Here is a 12391-nt window from a genome sequence, read left to right as displayed (position 1 = left end):
GCTGTTGAAGTTCAACCCGAGTAAATGCAAAGTAATGAAACTAGGTGGTGGAAATAGGAGGCCAAACACAGGATACAGAATAGGAGATGAAGTACTTAATGAAACGAACAGAGAGAAAGATCTAGGAGTTGATATCACACCAAACCTGTCTCCTGAAGCCCACATAAAAAGAATAACGTCTGCGGCATATGCGAGGCTGGCTAACATCAGAACAGCGTTCAGGAACCTGTGTAAGGAATCATTCAGAATCTTGTACACCACATATGTAAGACCAATCCTGGAGTATGCGGCCCCAGCATGGAGCCCGTACCTTGTCAAGCACAAGACGAAGCTGGAAAAAGTCCAAAGGTATGCCACTAGACTAGTCCCAGAACTAAGAGGCATGAGTTACGAGGAAAGGCTGCGGGAAATGCACCTTACGACACTGGAAGACAGAAGAGTAAGGGGAGACATGATCACAACCTACAAAATCCTCAGAGGAATCGACAGGGTAAACAAGGATAAACTATTCAACACTGGTGGTACGCGAACAAGGGGACACAGGTGGAAACTGAGTACTCACGTGAGCCACAGAGACGTTAGAAGGAACTTTTTCAGTGTCAGAGTAGTTAACGGATGGAATTCATTAGGCAGTGATGTGGTGGAGGCTGACTCCATACACAGTTTTAAATGTAGATATGATAGAGCCCAGTAGGCTCAGGAATCTGTACACCAGTTGATTGACAGTTGAGAGGCGGGACCAAAGAGCCAAAGCTCAACCCCCGCAAGCACAAATAGGTGAGTACAAATAGGTGAGTACACACACACACACACACACACACACACACACACACACACACACACACACACACACACACACACACACACACACACACACACACACACACACACACACACACTGTACCCTGTGAGACACACACACACACACACACACACACTGTACCCTGTGAGACACACACACAAACACACACTGTACCCTGTGAGACACACACACACACTGTACCCTATGAGACACACACACACACACACACACACACTGTACCCTGTGAGACACACACACACACACTGTACCCTGTGAGACACACACACACACTGTACCCTGTGAGACACACACACACACACTCTGTACCCTGTGAGACACACACACACACTGTACCCTGTGAGACACACACACACACACACTGTACCCTGTGAGACACACACACACACTGTACCCTGTGAGACACACACACACACTGTACCCTGTGAGACACACACACACACTGTACCCTGTGAGACACACACACACACTCACTGTACCCTGTGAGACACACACACACATACACACACTGTACCCTGTGATACACACGCTCACACACACACACACACACACACACACACACACAATGTACCCTGTGAGACACACACACACACACACACACACAATGTACCCCCTGTGAGACACACACACACACACTGTACCCTGTGAGACACACACACACACACACACACACACACACACACACACACACACACACACACACACACACACACACACTGTACCCTGTGAGACACACACACAAACACACACTGTACCCTGTGAGACACACACACACACTGTACCCTATGAGACACACACACACACACACACACACTGTACCCTGTGAGACACACACACACACACTGTACCCTGTGAGACACACACACACACTGTACCCTGTGAGACACACACACACACACTCTGTACCCTGTGAGACACACACACGCACTGTACCCTGTGAGACACACACACACACACACTGTACCCTGTGAGACACACACACACACTGTACCCTGTGAGACACACACACACACTGTACCCTGTGAGACACACACACACACTGTACCCTGTGAGACACACACACACACTCACTGTACCCTGTGAGACACACACACACATACACACACTGTACCCTGTGATACACACGCACACACACACACACACACACACACAATGTACCCTGTGAGACACACACACACACACACACACAATGTACCCCTGTGAGACACACACACACACACTGTACCCTGTGAGACACACACACACACACACTGTACCCTGTGAGACACACACACACACACACTGTACCCTGTGAGACACACACACACACTGTACCCTGTGAGACACACACACATACACACACACACACTGTACCCTGTGAGACACACACACACACACACACACACACACACACACACAATGTACCCATGTGAGACACACACACACACACTGCACCCTGTGAGACACACACACACACTGTACCCTGTGAGACACACACACATACACACACACACACTGTACCCTGTGAGACACACACACATACACACACACACACTGTACCCTGTGAGACACACACACACACACACTGTACCCTGTGAGACACACACACACACACTGTACCCTGTGAGACACACACACACACTGTACCCTGTGAGACACACACACATACACACACACACTGTACCCTGTGAGACACACACACACACACACACATTTCAGCTCTGGAGAGAGTCACACGTTGTGTCCGTAGGGTCCGCGAATAACATCAATTATCTCGAGACATTGAAGGGTCACCGAGACAAGAAACATAGTTTTTTGTCACAGAAGTGTACGCAAACGCAGTGATCAAGTGTATAGTGAGCTCCTACAGCGGTAGAGCAATTAAGAAACAAAAATAAGGCCGAGTGGCAAGATCAGTGTGTACCGTTGGGTCAGCCTAGCCACCCAGCCTAGCAGGACCTACGTTTTGTTTTGCTGAGTAATGTGTTGTGAAGCGGTTTGTAGCATACTTAGTGATTGATCCCCCGAAGTGTGTGCACCGTTTAGGATCGTATGCTAAGTGCACATAGTGGCTGACGACCAGTGAGGAAGATAGGAACGAATGTTACCAGGAGCACGTGGAGACAACAGTAGCACGTGGAGACAACATTGATACCAGAGAGAGGAGAGGGCAAGCGACCAACCCCGTCATAAGGACATCTCTTCAAACTCACCCAGGCGTGCTTGCTCGGGGTGAGCTGACGGTAGGTACCCCTCTCTAGGTCATCAGTAAGGTGTACAGAGTGACTTAAAATACCTAATTTAAAGTAGGTCTCAATATCTCAAATATACAACTCCGTGGCTCACTTGGGTGGTACTTGGGTGGGGCTTGACACATGATACCCTGGTGACCGCTCACCATCTCACCCCACACCTTCCCACGCCTTACACTGCCCCAAGACACCCCCCTACCCCTCCCCCTATACACAAACACCCCCGCACCCAACACACACACACACACACACACGCACACGCACACGCACACGCACACGCGCACACACGCACACGCACACGCACACACACGCACACGCACACACGCACACGCACGCACACAAAGACACACACGGACACACACACACGCACACACACACGCACATACAGACACACACACAGACACACACACACACACACACACACACACACACACACACACACACACACACACACACACACACACACACACAGGTCAAGCGGGATGGTAAGACAACAGAATGAAGCTGGAGGAGAGGGACTGGACGAGTCATTCATGGAGATGATTGCTAAGGCATGGAAGGAAGTCAGTGGGGAATTGAAGGACCTGAGGGAAACTATATGTAAGCTGCAGATAGAACTAAGTGCAGCACAAGAGGAGATAAAAAGCCTAAAAACAGGCCCTCCTCAGACTCTGGCCCAGGGGACCAACCCCCAGGTGCCAGGAGATGTAGCTATGGCAGGGACCCCTACAATTGGCCCAACCTTTGCTGAAATGCTCAAGAGCCCAGGAGCAATGTCCACAGTCAAGGATGTTGTAATGAAAGCAGTAACCTCACAGGAGGCAGCTAGATGCACAAGCCAGCTAATGGAAAGGAAAAGAGCTGTAGTAGTGGTAGGTGTGAAGGAACAAGAGGGCTCCACAAGGGAGGAAACGAGGACTAAAGACAAAGCTGCAGTGGCAGGGATATTAAAGGAGATAGGAATGGAAGGGGCTGAACGAGACATAGAACAGTTTTTCCGGATTGGCCAGTACAACAGAGACAAAAAAAGATTGATCAAGGTAGTATTCAAGAGCGAGGACATCAAAGAGGACATTCTAGTAAGGAAGAACAAACTGAGGCATGCAAGGAACTACAAAGAGGCATATGTTCAGAGGGACATGACCAGAGACGAGATAGTAAGGGCAGCAGATGCAAGGAAAAGGCGCAAGGAGAGGGAAGAGAGCCAGGGAACCTCAGCCTCCAACCCAGCAATCCCAGAGGGGAGTGGGGAACCCCAATCCAGCAACCCAGGAACCCCAGGGGGGAATGCAACACCCCAGTCCACCACCCAATAGGGCCCTCTCTACCCCCCAGCACAAACCCTTCCTTGCCCCTGCATAATGCCCATCATGAAACCCAAATCCTCCCCCTCCCCTTACCCCAAGTAGCCCCTGCTTTCCCAACCCCTGGTCTTCTCCCTGCCCCAAGCAGGCCTGAGCAAGACCAAAGCCCTCTATCCCCCACTCCACCTCCCTCCAAACCCCTGTCAACTACACCGCAGGAGGGCGTGCCCTCTCCCCAAGCAATCCCTGCTCCCTCACCCCCAGGACTTCTTCCTGACCCAAGCAGGCCTGAGGAAGACCTAAGCCCTCCACCCCCCACCCCACCTCCCCCTGAACCCCTGGCAACTACCTCACAGGAGGAGGAGCCTACCCAAGTAGCAAGGACCATAGAACAACCTCCTACACTTGTAGGGAGTGTGGGTGAAATTGGATATAAGAAAGTGAGCTTCAAGGTAATGTACTCAAACATTGATGGGATTACCAATAAAGCAAGTGAACTGGCAGAAAGGGTGCAAGAAGAAAACCCTGATGTAATAGGACTAACAGAAACAAAATTGTCAGGAGTCATAACAGATGCTGTGTTTCCAAAGGACTACTATATAGTAAGGAAAGAGAGGGAAGGGAGAGGAGGTGGAGGAGTGGCCCTGCTGATAAGGAAGGACTGGAGTTTTGATGAGATGGAAATTCCGGGCTGTGACGGATTCAGAGATTACATAACAGGAACTATAACAATGGGTGGACCTAAGATAATAGTGACAGTCATTTACAACCCTCCCCTAAATGACAGAAGACCTAGACAGGAGTTTGATAGGAACAACATGGCAACTATTAATATAATAGAGAGAGCAGCTTCAGTTGCCTGCAGGAATGGCTCAAGACTCTTAATCATGGGTGATTTCAACCATGGAAAGATAGACTGGGAGAATGGGGACCCACATGGTGGTGCAGATACGTGGCGAGCTAAACTCTTGGAAGTGGCAACAAGGAATTTTCTGAGCCAGCATGTCAAGGAACCCACAAGAATGAGAGGCAATGATGAACCAGCTAGACTCGACTTAATATTCACCCTAAATGAGTCAGAAATAAGGGAAGTCAAAGTTGAAGCCCCCATAGGAATGAGTGACCACAGTGTACTGACCTTTGAATACTTGGTGGAGGTAGGGATAACCTATCCAAGGATGGGAGTGGAGGGGAAAAGACTGAATTACCGAAGAGGAAAATATGACGAGATGAGGAACTTCCTAATGGGAATACCATGGGAAACAGAACTTAGAGACAAGAATGTGCAGGTCATGATGGATATTGTCACCCAAAAGTGCCAGGAAGCTGCAGACAGGTTTATCCCCGTCCAAAAGGAGAAAAACGAAAAACAACAGAAAAACCCATGGTTCAACCAGGAATGTAAGGTAGCGAAACAACTGAGTAAAAGAACATGGAGAAACTACAGAAATAACAGAACACCAGAGAGCAGGGAGAGGTACCAGAGGGCCAGAAATGAGTACATCAGAGTGAGGAGGGAAGCAGAGAGACAGTTTGAAAATGACATCGCGAGTAAAGCCAAGACCCAACCAAAGCTGCTCCACAGCCATATCAGGAGGAAAACAGCAGTGAAGGAACAAGTGATGAAGCTGCGGAAAGGGGAGAACAGATACACAGAGAATGACAAGGAGGTGTGTGAAGAACTCAACAAGAGATTCCAGGAGGTCTTCACAATAGAACAAGGAGAAGCCCCTGCACTAAATGAGGAGGCGGCAACCTTGGAAACCTTGGAGGAATTTGACCTCACCAGTGATGAGGTCAAAAGGTGTCTGCTGGAGCTAGATGTGACAAAGGCTGTTGGGCCTGATAGAATCTCACCATGGATACTAAAGGAAGGTGCAGAAGCACTAAGTGTGCCACTCTCTATGGTGTATAACAGGTCACTGGAAACAGGAGACTTACCAGAAAGTTGGAAGACAGCTAACGTGGTCCCAATATACAAAAAGGGTGACAGGCAAGAGGCACTGAATTACAGGCCAGTTTCCTTAACTTGTATACCATGCAAGGTGCTGGAGAAGATCGTGAGGAAAAGGCTCGTAGAGCATCTGGAGGGAAATAACTTTGTAACGCACCACCAACATGGGTTCAGAGATGGTAAATCGTGCCTCACAGGGTTAATAGAATTTTATGACCAGGCAACGAAAATTAGGCAGGAAAGAGAAGGGTGGGCCGACTGCATTTTCCTGGATTGCCAAAAAGCCTTCGACACAGTACCCCATAAAAGGCTGTTAAAAAAGTTGGAGCAACAGGCAGGAGTAAAAGGGAAGGTGCTCCAGTGGATAAGGGAGTACTTAAGCAACAGGAAACAGCGAGTAACGGTGAGGGGGAAGACATCAGAGTGGCGAGATGTCACCAGCGGAGTCCCACAGGGCTCAGTACTTGGACCCATCCTGTTTCTAATATATGTGAACGATCTTCCAGAGGGTATAGACTCATTCCTCTCGATGTTTGCTGATGATGCAAAAATTATGAGAAGAATCAAGACGGATGAAGATAGGCAGAGACTACAGGATGACCTGGATAAACTGGAGGAATGGTCTAGAAAATGGCTGCTGAAGTTCAACTCTGGAAAGTGTAAGGTGATGAAATTAGGCGAAGGGAGCAGGAGGCTGAACACAAGGTATCATCTGGGAGGGGAAATCCTGCAAGAATCAAATAGAGAGAAGGATCTGGGGGTTGATATCACACCGAACCTGTCCCCAGAGGCCCACATCAAAAGAATATCATCAGCGGCATATGCTAGACTGGCCAACATAAGAACTGCCTTCAGAAACTTGTGTAAGGAATCTTTCAGAACCCTGTATACCACTTATGTAAGACCAATCCTGGAGTATGCAGCTCCAGCCTGGAGTCCATACCTAGTTAAACACAAGACAAAGTTAGAGAAGATTCAGCGGTATGCCACCAGGCTCGTCCCGGAACTGAGAGGATTGAGCTACGAGGAAAGGCTAAAGGAGCTGAACCTCACATCCCTGGAAAACAGAAGAGTAAGGGGAGACATGATAACCACCTACAAAATTCTCAGGGGAATTGACAGGGTGGACAAAGACAAACTCTTCAGCACGGGTGGGACACGAACAAGGGGACACAGGTGGAAACTTAGTACCCAGATGAGCCACAGAGACGTTAGAAAGAATTTTTTCAGTGTCAGAGTAGTTAATAAATGGAATGCACTAGGAAGTGATGTGGTGGAGGCTGACTCCATACACAGTTTCAAATGTAGGTATGATAGAGCCCAGTAGGCTCAGGAATCTGTACACCAGTTGATTGACAGTTGAGAGGCGGGACCAAAGAGCCAAAGCTCAACCCCCGCAAGCACAATTAGGTGAGTACAATTAGGTGAGTACAATGTACCCCTGTGAGACACACACACACACACTGCACCCTGTGAGACACACACACACACACACTGTACCCTGTGAGACACACACACACACACACACTGCACCCTGTGAGACACACACACACACTGTACCCTGTGAGACACACACACATACACACATACACACTGTACCCTGTGAGACACACACACATACACACACACACACTGTACCCTGTGAGACACACACACACACACACACTGTACCCTGTGAGACACACACACACACACTGTACCCTGTGAGACACACACACACACACTGTACCCTGTGAGACACACACACATACACACACACACACTGTACCCTGTGAGACACACACACACACACACACAATGTACCCCTGTGAGACACACACACACACTGCACCCTGTGAGACACACACACACACACACTGTACCCTGTGAGACACACACACACACACACACTGTACCCTGTGAGACACACACACACACACACACACACACACACACACACACAATGTACCCCTGTGAGACACACACACACACACTGTACCCTGTGAGACACACACACACACTGTACCCTGTGAGACACACACACACACACACACACACACACACACACACACATACACACACACACACTGTACCCTGTGAGACACACACACACACACACACACACACACACACACACACACACACACACACACACACACACACACACACACACACACACACTGTACCCTGTGAGACACACACACACACACTGTACCCTGTGAGACACACACACACACTGTACCCTATGACAGACACACACACACACACACACACACACACACACACACACACACACACACACACACACACACACACACACACACACACACACACACACACACACTGTACCCTGTGAGACACACACACACACTGTACCCTGCGAGACACACACACACACTCTGTACCCTGTGAGACACACACACACACTGTACCCTGTGAGACACACACACACACACACTGTACCCTGTGAGACACACACACACACTGTACCCTGTGAGACACACACACACACTGTACCCTGTGAGACACACACACACACACTGTACCCTGTGAAACACACACACACACACTGTACCCTGTGAGACACACACACACACACACACACTGTACCCTGTGAGACACACACACACACACTGTACCCTGTGAGACACACACACACAGGGTTACTTGAATTCTACGACCAGGCAACAAAAATAAGGCAAGAAAGAGAAGGGTGGGCAGACTGCATATTTTTGGATTGTCAGAAAGCCTTTGATACAGTGCCACACAAGAGGCTAGTGAAAAAGCTGGAGATGCAGGCTGGAGTGAAAGGGAAGGTACTCCGTTGGATACAGGAGTACCTAAGCAACAGGAGACAACGAGTCAGTGTGAGAGGTGAGGTCTCAGATTGGCGAGACGTTACGAGTGGAGTCCCGCAGGGGTCAGTCCTTGGACCTATACTATTTCTGATATATGTAAATGATCTTCCAGAGGGTATAGAATCGTTTCTCTCAAATTTTGCCGATGGTGCAAAAATTATGAGGAGGGTTTAAACTGAGGACGATAGTAGGAGGCTACAAGATAATCTAGACAGACTGAGTGAATGGTCCAACAAATGGCTGTTGAAGTTCAACCCGAGTAAATGCAAAGTAATGAAACTAGGCAGTGGAAATAGGAGGCCAGACACAGGATACAGAATAGGAGGTGAAGTACTTAATGAAACGAACAGAGAGAAAGATCTAGGAGTTGATATCACACCAAACCTGTCTCCTGAAACCCACATAAAAAGAATAACGGCATATGGGGCATATGCGAGGCTGGCTAACATCAGAACAGCGATCAGGAACCTGTGTAAGGAATCATTCAGAATCTTGTACACCGCATATGTAAGATCAATCCTGGAGTATGCGGCCCCAGCATGGAGCCCGTACCTTGCCAAGCACAAGACGAAGCTGGAAAAAGTCTAAAGGTATGCCACTAGACTAGTCCCAGAACTAAGGGGCATGAGTTACGAGGAAAGGCTGCGGGAAATGCACCTTACGACACTGGAAGACAGAAGAGTAAGGGGAGACATGATCACAACCTACTAAATCCTCAGAGGAATCGACCGGGTAAACAAGGATGTACTATTTAACACTGGTGGGATGCGAACAAGGGGACACAGGTGGAAACTGAGTACCCACATGAGTCACAGAGACGCTAGAAGGAACTTTTTCAGCGTCAGAGTAGTTAACGGATGGAATGCATTAGGCAGTGATGTGGTGGAGGCTGACTCCATACACAGTTTTAAATGTAGATATGATAGAGCCCAGTGGGCTCAGGAATCTACACCAGTTGATTGACAGTTGAGAGCCGGGACCAAAGAGCCAAAGCTCAACCCCCGCAAGTACAAATAGGTGAGTACAGATAGGTGAGTACACACACACACACACAATCACAAACAGGATTTGACACCCTGGCGAGAAGCGACCATTCCTATCTCCCCCTCCTAGCTGACACTTCCTTCTCTCTCGCCGCCCTCCTCTCCCCCTCTCTCTCATTAGTTCCCCCCCTCTCTCCCTCTCCCTCTAACTCTCTCCCTCTCAACCACTCCCTCCCCCTCTCTCACTAACACTTGTCTCCCCCCATCTCTCTCTCTCTCTCTCTCTCTCTCTCTCTCTCTCTCTCTCTCTCTCTCTCTCTCTCTCTCTCTCTCTCTCTCTCTCTCTCTCTGTCTCTCTCTCTCTCTCTCTCTCTCTCTCTCTCTCTCTCTCTCTCTCTCTCTCTCTCTCTCTCTCTCTCTCCCTCTCTCTCTCTCTCTCTCTCTCTCTGTCTCTCTCTCTCTCTCTCTCTCTCTCTCTCTCTCTCTCTCTCTCTCTCTCTCTCTCTCTCTCTCTCTCTCTCTCTCTCTCTCTCTCTCTCTCTCTGTCTCTCTCTCTCTCTCTCTCTCTCTCTCTCTCTCTCTCTCTCTCTCTCTCTCTCTCTCTCTCTCTCTCTCTCTCTCTCTCTCTCTCTCTCTCTCTCTCTCTCTTTCTCTCTCATTCTCTCCCTGCTCTCTCATCTCTCTCCCCCCTTCTCTCTCATCTCTCTCCCCCCTTCTCTCTCATCTCTCCCCCTTCTCTTTCATCTCTCCCCTTTTCTATCTCATCTCTCTCTCTCTCTCTCTCTCTCTCTCTCTCTCTCTCTCTCTCTCTCTCTCTCTCTCTCTCTCTCTCTCTCTCTCTCTCTCTCTCTCTCTCTCTCTCTCTCTCTCTCTCCCTGCTCTCTCATCTCTCTCCCCCCCCTTCTCTCTTATCTCTCTCTTCCCTTCTCTCTCTCTCCCCCTTCCCTCTCATCTCTCTCCTTCCTTCTCTCTCATCTCTCCTCCTTCTCTCTCTCCCCACCTTCCCTCTCATCTCTCTCCCCCCCCTTTCTCTCTCATCTCTCTTCCCCCTTCTCTCTCATCTTACCCCCTTCTCTCTCTTCCCTCTCCCTCTTTCTCTCTCATCTCTCTCCCTTCTCTCTCATCTCTCTCTCCTCCCCCTCTTCTCTATCATCTCTCTCCCCCCCCCCTTCTCTCTCTCCCGCCTTCTCTCTCAGCTCTCTCTCCTTCCTTCTCTCTTATCACTCTCCCCTCTTCTCTCTCATCTCTCTCCCCCCCTTCTCTCTCATCTCTCTCCTCCCCCCTTCTCTCTCATCTCTCTCCCCCCCCTTCTCTCTCATCTCTCTCCCCCCCTTCTCTCTCTTCTCTCCACCCCCCCTTCTCTCTCATCCCTCTCCCCCCTTCTCTCTTATTTATCTCCCCACCCCCCTTCTCCCTCAACTATCTCCCACCTCTATCTCTCTCATAGGGAGAAAACATGTCTGTGAGACTGACTCCGGGAAGCAGCCACTGGAAGACAAACATGGGAGGGACAAACTCAGAGGATGGGGTGGAACAGGAAGCTTGGATTAAGGGAATATTCCAGCAAATGTTGGATTAATTCAGTGACGGACTGAGGGTAATGAGGGAGACTGTAACCAACCTGCAAGATGAACTATGGGCAGCAAAGGAGGAGATAAGAAGCCTGAAGGAGACTCCCTCCCCAATACAAGACACAAACCGAGATGGGAATGCTACTGTTGAGGGGAATTCTTCACCACAACCCTCTTTTGCAGAACTGCTTAAAAAGAGCCTTGAAGCTAGGTCTGCAGTTAGGGAAGTTGCCATGGAAGTGGCTTCTCAGGAAGCAGCTAAATGTACTAGCTACTAGCCAGCTGATAGAGCAGAAAAGAGCAGTAGTAATAGTAGGCATTAGGGAGCAAACAGGGACTGGTCCAGTGGACAGGAGAGACAAGGACAAAAATGAAGTTAATGAGATCCTTAAAGGACTAAAGATGGAGAGAGCTGACCAAAAATACCGAAAAGGTTTTCAGGATCAGACGGTACAACAAGGAGAGAGACCAACTGATAAAGGTGGTATTCAAAAGCAAGAGACTTGTTAGCAAGGAAGAGTGGACTAGCAAATGTACAGAAGTTCAAAAAATATTCGTACAGAGGGATATGACAAGGGACGAGAGAAGGATGGCAGCATCCACAAAGAGGGAGTGCAGGGACATAAAGGAATCAGGGAGCCACAACCCTGAGCCCTACAATCCCAGAGGGGAGCGGGAAACCCTCCACAAG

This window comes from Procambarus clarkii, unplaced genomic scaffold, assembly GCF_040958095.1.
Source record: "Procambarus clarkii isolate CNS0578487 unplaced genomic scaffold, FALCON_Pclarkii_2.0 HiC_scaffold_99, whole genome shotgun sequence".
Classification (NCBI taxonomy): domain Eukaryota; kingdom Metazoa; phylum Arthropoda; class Malacostraca; order Decapoda; family Cambaridae; genus Procambarus; species Procambarus clarkii.
This window is presented reverse-complemented; position numbering follows the sequence as displayed.